The sequence below is a fragment of the Pezoporus occidentalis genome, unplaced genomic scaffold (genome assembly GCF_034315485.1).
Source record: "Pezoporus occidentalis ecotype Australia unplaced genomic scaffold, CSIRO_AGI_Poc_V1 ctg142, whole genome shotgun sequence".
Lineage (NCBI taxonomy): Eukaryota > Metazoa > Chordata > Aves > Psittaciformes > Psittacidae > Pezoporus > Pezoporus occidentalis.
Genome location: NW_026913230.1, coordinates 791,698 through 801,684, shown reverse-complemented (window position 1 = coordinate 801,684; position 9,987 = coordinate 791,698).

The following is a 9,987-nucleotide window of genomic DNA, read 5'->3' as shown; positions in this document are numbered from 1 at the left end:
ATGGTAAGAAAATACACCACAGGCAAAGTAAGGGTAAGTTGTGGGTACCACTGCCAACTTCCTCATTTAACTTTGCTTCCTGTCAAGCATTTGTGAAGCTCAATCATTACAATGGGCAGGATGACCCTAAAGCAGCAGAAGTGGCAGACAGGCAAGACCTGTATGTTTAGATCCAGTCAGCTTAACTGACACTAAAACTTAATTGCTCCACAACAGCTAGACCTGCCTCTGTGTTTTGAGTTTACAGTTAGGAAGCCAAACCTACCATATCCCCCAAGACCATCATTTAGAGTACAACAAGATCACTACACAGAAGAGCATACATACTTGCTTGTTTACTTTTCTGCCTGTCTAGGGCTTGGAGTTTGTGTGGGGTTTTTTTGAGGGATGGAAAGGGGGGAGCAAGGAAGATGCAGGGGGTACTTTTAATTTCTTTCCAAAGACTAGTTACCCCTGCAAATTAAGGCTTATTCCTATAGATGTCTATAGTCAGGTCTTTCACTCAATTCTGTTCAGTGCTGCATCAAGCTCTTTTGAGAATTATTTTCAATTACTTTTAGAATACAATGTAAAAAGCCTGACATCCTCACATAATGGTAAACTGTTACCTGCAGCACTTAAAAGCTCAGCAGCTCATTCACAAAAGCTCTTCCAGATTTCCCTTCAGTGAAAAGATTCCTCACGTCTATTATTCCACTAGCACATCATCTTCAGTGCTGTTCTGAGGTTTCCCAATGCTGTACTGAAGATTAAAAGTGAAGCATGTGGTGCTGCTTATGTCTGTCATATTTACATGCTAATAAAATAATCAGAGGACTTCACTATTGATAAGGGTGACAAATTTATCAGAACTCACTCTTAAGATGAAAAGAGGAAAGTGTCTAGATTTCATTAAGCAGATCTGAAAAGAAATGGGGAAAAACCTTTACATGACCTAATTGGAGGACAACAATCTGGTTTTACTCCTGCTACACCTGCTGCTACATTGCCAGTTGCCATCTGTTCCTGTTCTCCAGCCAGGACAACCTGAATGATAGAAGCCAAGCATCTCCAGAGAGAATATTTGCTCCCTGCCACTCAAAGCAATTTATTACTCCACAATTCCTTGACCTAAGAATAACTGCGAATATTTTATACTGCATTTCTACTGCATAGAGCATAATAGGAACAAATGCTTGAACTGTCACTGCATTACTCCTGACAGAAGCTTATCCACACATTTTCATGTCATTTGAGGTAATGATGAAAGGGTGAAAATTGACAGGAAATGCTAAAAATTAGATTATTTAAGATTCATTTATAAATGTATTTATATTACTCCATATATGTAAAACAAATTGGATAAATCAAATTATAACAAATACACTAGAGTAATTCTGTAACATCCCTTTAAGCCAGGAGACTTAAGGGAAGACAAATACCTCCTTTACAGTGGTTATCACCTGGCTGGTGGAAAATTCCACCATCTGTTACAATGTTCCTACTTGGCAGAAAATCAGTGCTGGGCACTGAATTTCTAAAGTCTGGTTATGTAAATTAGAGCCATTTATGTAAATTCCACATTAGCAAATCCAGATTTAGGGCCATAAAAACCTATTAGCATATTAGTATTCAGAAAAGGAATACTCACAGAACACCTAACAGCCAGCATTGGTTAGCATTTTATCACCAAACTGCTACACAGTAGGGTTTTATCCCCAAACTGCCACACAGTAAAGAGAACTAACCATTGACATCTCACATCACTTTTAAAACAGACAAGGCATTTAGTCTGAATCTTGTTTTTACCAGACTTCCTACACAACAAAAAGCTCGCTACATTACATCGAGGCACCCAGAACTAGTGGCTGCAGAACCCCCACAGCCTGATTTAACAAGCCAGAGGACCAGATCCCATTGAAACAAAACAGGACAGAAAATCCCAGAATTCACTTCCTAAAGTGTGTGGCAATTGTAAACAACTTCTGTCACGACAATTCTTAGTACTAACAGAAAGACAAAATTGGTATTTACATTGAAGCATATTTTAAACAGGCCCTGGTTTGTTTCCAACATTATCCTTATGTCTTTGCTCTCTGCCATCTTAATTTCTACAAACTACAATTCAGATCTTTCATTTCTCACTGTAGTAAAGCAACTCTGAAAGCACCACTGATGTGCTACCTGGAAGAACATTTTTTTCCACCTAAATCAGGGTGTAAAAATTCTCACGCAACACTACTCCCTCGTTCTGGTATCAATGAATTCCTTGACACAACAAGGCTTTTTGAAAACCTTGTGAGAAGGTCACATGGAAGAAAGGTGCCTGCATCTAAGGCACAACACATTACAAAACTGGCAAACGGCAATTTTGGTAGACATTAAAGGTCTGGTCAATAGTTAGGAGGATTGTTTAATTAAATGTCATTTGGGATTTCTCCACACTGCTTAGCAACAGGTGAGCATGTTCAAAGCCACAAACCATGTAGCTATACAGAGTAACCAGCACTTGCAGCAGTTAACTACTGCTGCTTTGGACAAGAGAAAAATAGCCAGAACAAATAAAGTCCTGAAGAAAACTCCTAATATGGCTCCAGCAGCACGATATAGAGTAGAAGTGAAGCAACAAAAGCAATTCCACTTAACTCAAACTCTCCATGCATTTTACACAACGAGCATCTGCTAGTGCTGCTGACTAAGCAAAATAAAGGGAAACCATCATAAGAGGAGCTGGTACCTGCATGTGAACTACGATACAAAACATTAGAGAGTGAACAATGAAGCACAAACAAGCTAAACTTGCATCTCTAGGCAAATTCCAGTGCCCATTACGACTGGGGATTTGTATCATTACACCAGCTTACTCTCCAGTAAGAAGAGTACTGTAACAGTAATGTTTTAAATATGTATTCCTTGAAAAGGAACACTACAAGGTAGCAGACAAGGTGAGATGGGAAATACCCTTCTCATTTTAATACAGCCTTAATTATATAAGGGGAACAGAAAAAAAAGAAAAAATAGAAAAAGAAAAAAACCTTTCAGTTGTTGACCCCAAACCTGAATTATGAAGACCTGAAAAAGCACCTCAAGTAAGTGGGCAACCCAAGCCTCAACCACTAATCTCCCTCAAAGAAATGGGTCTCATTGCCTCCCTACAGATGCAGAAATAGACAATGTCCCAGCAATACAGCTGTGTTTTACTTTGACAGATTCAGGGGAAAGTATTCTGTCTGAAATAAGTTACCTTAAAGGTAGCGGTCTTTCACAGAAGGCAAAATATTTGGAAGCCACAGCCTGAAAACTAAGTGATGGGATAAGTTACCCAATGAATAATGAAATATTTGAAGATCAGATGGGAACAAGTTGCAAGGTTACCATCATTCTCTTACTAGTATCTCCTGGAACACAGCCATTTCTCCATTCACTGCAGCAACTAGTATATACTGTATGACAGCACAACCAACAAAGACAAGCAGTGTCTTAGTGAGGTTTTACAAAGAGCTGGATCCTAAACAAATTACACAGCAATCAGAATGTGCATCCTTGGCCAAACAGCTTTCTTTGTAGTTGGTTATCCCAATGCTGCTGAAATGTATCTGCAGAAAAGCATACCTGAAGCCCTTTTTGAAGCTCTTTGAGACAAACTGATGAGGAACAAGAAAAGCCAGAAATTACACCAACATATCAGTAAGAAAAATCTAATTAGAAGCTTAATTTTGTCATCAAAGTATCCAAGAAAACAATTCAAATTTAAGTGCAAAAAAAACCCATTTTCATTACAAGACTAAAAAATAATTCAGAATTGCACATTTAATACTGCTCATGCTAGTACTGAAAACCCCTCTGCTTGCCAGAGGCAGACGGGAAGCCTTACTCAGCAACAACGCACACCGTAAGAGTACAAATAAACAAACCAGGAATTGCTGCAGAAGAGCTGTCACTGTAGAACTCAGCCTGTGTTTTTGCTAACAAACCTAAGTGTGATCCACAAGTTGATGCATGCAATGGAGCCTGCCAGTTTGTAGACAAAATTCAGTGCTTCTTGCATTGTTCAGCTGTACCAAGAGACAAACTTAATATTTCTACTGCTACTATTCAGAATTTAGAACACTTCTGAGAAATACGATTTCTAGAGTATTACACAAAAAGGCCCAGGAGAAACAAAATACAAAGATGACCACATAAAGTCTAAGTTAAGGTAGTTAAGAAGGCCCATACCTGTACATTAAGGAATGTTCACCAGGGGAAGGAAGAAGATACTAGATATTATTCCTATGCTTAAGAGCATAAAGGTCCAAAGACAAACAGCATATTAGGTCCTGTCTAAAATGGGAGAAAAAAAAAAGAATCTAGCCTAGAGTAATCTTAAGAATTTGGCATTAAGAGTAAGTGGTATCACAAGACTCTCTCACCAAGTTGTTTTTCTTGAATTTCCCCTCAAAACACTGGCTTCTGAGTGCTGGGCCTATTCTGTTGCAGACTTGGGTTTCTTTTTCCCCATCTTTGATTTTTCTACTTCATGTCACACAATCATCACATCCACTAAGCAATACAAACAGGAGGACAACATTTCTGCAGAAGCAGCATAAGCATTTGAGTCCTTGCTCAGAATCAGCAACAAGAAACAGATTTTCTTGTGTATTAATGTTTGTAACAGCTGCCCTATGCCCATGACCCTGCAAGTAGCCAAATATCTGGAGTTTCCCTTCAGAGAATAGCTAAGGTATTTAGCACTGCTTTCTGGAAAGTTCTGCTGTACTGTGTCACAGGAAAAAAAAATACTCAAAGATAGAGATCTAAGTTTTCTTATGTTACAGATTAACATACCATGTTTCACATGCAGTTTATTACTTTTTGTTTCAATAAGCTGTACATCTATGATAGGGGAAGTGAAATATTTTCATCTGTTCTCAGATGTCTCAATACAGCTTTGCATCTCTCAACAAGTCACCAGACTTTCCTACTCATTACACAAAAGCAATACAGAGTAAGCAAGGTGGAATCTTTAGAACTTAACACACAAATTTAAGTTCCTATTACTTTAGATTTATTGCCTAACAAAAAGCCCACCAAAGCACCAAACTGGACATCTTCATCTCTGGCTTTTCAACATCAAGAAGTACCAGAAGAGTGCCCCTGACCAACAACTCCTTTGCTAAATTCCTCCTGCAGCAGGATTCATGACATAAAATAGACTTGTGCACAGCTTCAGAAGTACAACCTGAAGCTCAAATACTATCTGGGGATTTATCATGAGACAACTTCACCTCCAATAGATGTTACCATACAGGTCACTTGAGCTGCTCATGTCCTGCCTCAGTTCGGTAGAGAAAAGCAGGAAATAGTCATGCCACTGCAAAAACGCGACGCAAGGCTGCTGTAGAGGGACCTGCTGGAACACTGAGCCAAGATGATCTGCCCTGAGCCTAATAACATTTGGTATCATCACAAAAATATGCCTCAAGAATCCACAGAAACATTACCGCGCTTTTAAAAATAATCCTGTATCAGATTCTCCTAACCAGGTTTTCCCCTACCCCTGGGTGAAGAACTTGCTCATTTCTAACTAGACCTATTCCAACCTCATTTACCCTCCAAGTAGAAGCAGTGGGTTTTTTTCTGTAAAGTTACATTTTATCCATACAAATTTCATCCTAAAGGGTGGCAGGATTGATGCTAGTCTTGATGGTTTGCTTATTCAATTTCTTAATGAAAACTAAGTCAGTTTTATGCCTATACTACTCTCCAGACTGCTTCATGATAAAGTAGCTACTTAGACCCTATGATTTTGCCATTAGAACAGGTTTTGTTTTGACATCCAAGAGCTGCTCCAACAACTCGATGAAGTTGGCAGCAGGTCTAGTCTTCTTCCCTCTTAGGTCTGCAATTTTTCCACTTGGCTCCACTGTAGCTTCTTAAAGTAAAAAGCAAAAGTTACTCATAGGCGGTCAGAAGAGGCAGATAACAATACCTAGCTACACAAGCATTAACAGTGAAATTCAAGCTCTCTCCTGCTTGGATTAAAATCACCAGGATTCAGATTTAACAAAGTATTTTCTGCATGCCAAGCAACATGGACCTGCAACAGACACCTGTAAAATGAGACAACTCTTTTGCCTCTACCCATTCTAGCCGCAAAAGACTCTCAACCTTCACGTATTGACTGGTTCTGAGCACTTAATACTGATCCATCCTGGCATTGTTACATTGTGAGACACTTCAAAACAAAACAGAAAGTAAACCTAATAGCAGTCATAAGTGAAACAGAAAACAGTACATGGCAATGCAGAAGAAATGGAAGATGGCCACCAGCATTTTAGAATGCAGCATTTCACATTTGCCTCAGCAAGGTATCAGACTCATAGCAGATTATTTGTGCTTAACTAGCAGCTCACAATCTTCTAGCTCTGAAATCAGTACTCCATCAGCTATGTCTTTCTGGAAGAGATCCAGACTTAATACAGCAAAACTTGGACCTCATACCAGTATAATATTCACTGCCCACAAAGTTTTAGGGATTCTTTTCAGTTACAATAAAATCAAGACTTTTTTTATTACTCGATGAGGTAGCTGAAGATTATCAAGTCTACAAGGAACTTCATGAAGAAATTAATAATGACTTAAACTCAGAAGATTTTAGAAAGGCACATGTAAAGAAATTACCAAGTCTTCTAGACAAAACTATCACTTTTACCTGTTGTTTGTTTCAAGCACAGCAGACTAAGGCCAGCAGGACAACCAGCACCACCCTGCTAGAGGCTTGCTCCACTTTGATTCTTCATCACATTAGTCAGACAAAAAGGCCCAGGTTCTAATATTAAAACCTCGAATAATCAATTCAAATGTTTTTCTAACTCAAAGGCTATTTATACCAACCTTATGAGTGCTCTCTCAACAGCTACTACTGTTATGAACAGAAATATTAATATGTATTTAGAGTAACATCATTGTTGCTTTATTTTCATTAAAGTGTTCCTCTGAATATGTTCACCTTCCAATTTTCAAGGCAAAAAAAAACAAACAGTATCTTCCTGAGCCAATAAAGAGCTTGCCACTTCGTCAGGTGCAGAAAGATTTCATGTTTAAAATTAAGATGTTCAAACTTCTATCATTAGTTGTGTTGAACTCTACTGATGCTGTTGTGCAAGCAGCATTAACAAACAGTACAGCAGTGGTCTTATAATCACACTACAAGCAAGTCTTACTATGCTTTTGTTGTTTCTTAGACTACAAATGCAAAGCATCCCTACAGAAGATCCTAATGTTTACACTTGACCCACACAAAAGAAATCTTGTCCACCAGGTCTTCTACCTTAACTTTAATTAAGGTTTTCTAGCCTTCAACTTAAGGAGTTCACACTTAAAAGAACACAACCCAGCAAAAAAGGTAGTTACTTAATTCACACAAGTCAAGAACTGGACACTACTATGTAGCACCTGATGTATAAAAGACTCTTTTCAAAATAAGATTTTTAAAGAAGTTTTACATTTTAAAATAAATTAGAAAATCTTCCAATGTCGATGATTTCTTCCAATAGATTTTGTATCATTATACTTTACAGTAGGTTTAACACTGCCTTTTGTGCAAACCAGTCCCTGGAACATGTGATGCTATCTAAAAAGTTGAGATCTTCAGCCTAAAGATGCTCTATGACCATTAGAATGCAAGAACTTAACCATGTAAATACCTACAGCTACCCTTGAGTTCAGCTGTAAGTTCCATCCACAGCTTTACAACATGAAGCATACTGACTGGAACACCCCAGGAAAAGGCGAGTCCAGTTCGCAGGATGTGCACATGCTACCACATGTATACTGCACCACAGGTATACTGCAGAACTATTTATCAAAGTCATTAGGCTTATTCTTTACAGAGTGGAGTAACAGTGAAAACTTGGTCAACGGGAAGATTTCAAAGGTCTGAAATGCAGTTTTTGTCTGTTAACTTTTGCACTCCCTTCCCATTACAAAACCAACCTAGAAAGTCTTGGTAGCTAAAATCAATCCAACACACAGCACACTCGATTTACAGCACGTGGAAGCATGAGCTTTCAGAGCTCAACAGCAGTGTCCACATTTCCTAACGCTGTCACTCCTGGCTGAGAGAGCACAGGCTGGACAAAAATAGCACACACTGGAAACATGGCGGCTTGCTGCAAATGCTGATTCCAACCAGTGGTGGGGGGGAAATAAGTATCATTTTCTTTGTAAAGAATACTTACTGTCTACATGCAGTCCTTAGTATAAAAGGACACCAGGTAAGCCCACTGTGAATTAATAACACATTATACCATCCTGATCAAGACTAAAATTTATCTGTATGCTAGCCTTTTTCTCTGTTCTTCCTCTAGTAAGCATATCTAGGGCCTTACAGGAGGCTGGGAAGTCTTCACAGCAGCCCTAGCTCGCATTTAAATCTTGGCTTAAACTCGAATCCAGCCAAGGTCATGCGGTAAGTCAGAGCAAGACGCATGCTGCTCTTCTGCTTGAATTACAGCTCTCCATCTATAAAGTTACCGTAAGGGAGACACCTAAGATCCGATACACCGGTACGGGCGACCTCACTATATAAGCACGCAGGATCAGTCCCTCAAACAGCTATTGAAAGGGGCTGTCTCAGCTGCATGCCAGGTACTGGGTCACCGCATACCTAATCCCCATCCCTCTCAAGAAACCACCCCCCCAAAAAAGAAACAAAAACAGCGAAACAAGAACCACCACCATGCAAAGCCGAGAACAAAGATCGCAGCTCCACATCTCGGCTCTCACAATGAAGGAATGGCCGATATCTCCCCCCCCATCCCCCGCAAATAACGCTCCCTTTTAAGTAACTGCTCGCCAAGCAATGCATTATCGAGCCCAGCTTCCCCCACGGAAGCCCCCGAAGGCGCTGTGGGCCCGGGAGGTTCCTCGCGTCCGAGGGCCTCATTCCGGAGCCCCACAGGGGGGGTACGAAAGCCCGGCCACGGGGCCGCTTGGGAGGGCGCTCGCCACAAAGCACCGCCAGGACCGGGCGGGCCTCACTCGCGGGACCGGGAGGGCGGGAGCCGCCTCAGCGGCGGAGAGGCACCGGGTGCCCCCACCATCAGCCGACCGCGGCCTACCAAGGTGGTGGGAAAGGGGGGGGGGGGGGGTAAACGGGAAGCCTCAGGCCAGGCCCGGTGCGTGCCGCCCGCAGCCGTCCTCAGGAGGAAGGCCAATGGGAGAGCGCGGCGGGCTCTGACGGACAGGAGCTCTTAAAGGGACAAGGACCCCCGCCACAGCACCGCCCCCTGCTGGAGAGGGGGGGACAGGGGATGGCGCCCAATATGGCGGAGCAGCACGTGCCGGTGCCTCACCCGGCTTAGGAGCACCCGGTGCTTGGCCCGGGGGTCTGCCATGGCCCTGTAACAGGGAACAGGCTGTGGCCATACCCCTTAATGGCTGCATTGAGGGTGCTCACCCAGTCGGAGGTCAGGGCACCACTGACGCACTCACCCAAGAGAAAACACCGGTGTGGGTCGGTAAAAGGAGCCTTTCACACTCAGGGACTCCTGCCCGGGCTAAGGCCACCTCCACCAGAAACAGGCCCAGCGCTCAGGTGAAGAGAAGGTGGTGGGCACCATCTCCCATCATGGGTTGGCATCCCCTGCCTGTCACCAGGGACCATAGGCAGGGCTGGGAGACTCATCCTGCTTTTCCTTTGCAAAGGAAGGAGCAAAGCAGGCAGGAAGTTCATCTGCCCCAGAAGAAAGGCGATCCAAGCAATGATGTTTTCTAAACCACCTGGCAAAGCCCAGGTGGTTCTACAAAGGAGACAGGCCTAAATATTCACATTGAGATGCTGGTCCAGGGAGCCTGAGGAGAGCAAGGAGAGGAAGCAGACTGCCTGAGCCAGCCTGCTCCCAGAAGGCCGTAGCTTTCCATTTGTGTCACATCCTATCCCAAATGTACCCCTGACATGAAGCACTCAAGAGATAGATTTCACCCTATAAAAGTGACTTCCTCCCCACCACTGTATCCCTAAAG